We start from the raw sequence: 1,256 nt of genomic DNA, 5'->3' as shown, positions 1-1,256 counted from the left end.
GTGGTGGTAGTGGAAGGATGGTTTGTGGTGGTGGTGGAAGGATGGTTTGTGGTGGTGGTGGAAGGATGGTTTGTGATGGTGGTGGAAGGATGGTTTGTGGTGGTAGTGGAAGGATGGTTTGTGGTGGTGGTGGAAGGATGTTTTGAAAAGTCAGAAAAGAAAGCAAAATAGTTCAAAGACACTGGCAAGAAGGAGCATTTGTTAAAAAAAATATATCTACACACATAAAAATTTATGTACACTTACATACTTGCATATGCAGATATATATATATACACACTAGCTGCAGAAATTCCTTACATGGGCCTGTTACAGTTTGTAAAGAAATGTGAACAACATAGCATTACCTTTCCTCCTAAATTAAAAAAAAAAAATTAGCATATGATCTGACAAGGGCACAAGTTCACAAATATATGAAGTAGAGATGTAGTCACTTAACTAGCTTTTAACTGGTACTTAACTGGCCTTTGAAAGAAGTCAGAAATCTTAACTTGAATGTATAGGCACAGGCATGAAAGAACATATTCACACACGCATGTCCCCAAGATGTAGAAACCATGACATTGCACTGAGATCTATCTCTACTCTGTGTGTGTGTGTGTGTAGCAATTGTCACTCACACGACTACCTTCAAATCTACTTGTCTCCAGAACCACATGACAATATTCTGAATGCCAGTTGTTGGCACTCCGTCGCTTACGACAACGAGGGTTCCAGTTGATCCGATCAACAGAACAGCCTGCTTGTGAAATTAACGTGCAAGTGGCTGAGCACTCCACAGACACGTGTACCATTAACGTAGTTCTCAGGGGAGATTCAGCATGACATAGACTGTGACAAGGCTGACCCTTTGAAATACAGGTACAACAGAAACAGTAAATAAGAATGAGAGAAAGTTGTGGTGGAAGAGTACAGCAGGGTTCGCCACCATCCCCTGCCGGAGCCTCGTGGAGCTTTAGGTGTTTTCGCTCAATAAACACTCACAACGCCCGGTCTGGGAATCGAAACTGCGATCCTATGACCGCGAGTCCGCTGTCCTAACCACTGGACCATTGCACCTCCACTCTGAATGCCAGTAAATAAGGCACTAAACAGATTTCATCCTGATGAAATAACTGACCCAGAGCAATGGGTTGGACGGATACTTATTCGAGTTGGTATTTTATGGTTGAATGCACTCCTTATAAATAATTGTTTACCTGGGTTTTTTTTTTTTCCAAGTAAGGGACTTTTTACATTCCAATCGACTCCAAAAT

This window comes from Octopus bimaculoides, chromosome 4, assembly GCF_001194135.2.
Source record: "Octopus bimaculoides isolate UCB-OBI-ISO-001 chromosome 4, ASM119413v2, whole genome shotgun sequence".
Lineage (NCBI taxonomy): Eukaryota > Metazoa > Mollusca > Cephalopoda > Octopoda > Octopodidae > Octopus > Octopus bimaculoides.
Note: the sequence above shows the minus strand (reverse complement) of the source record.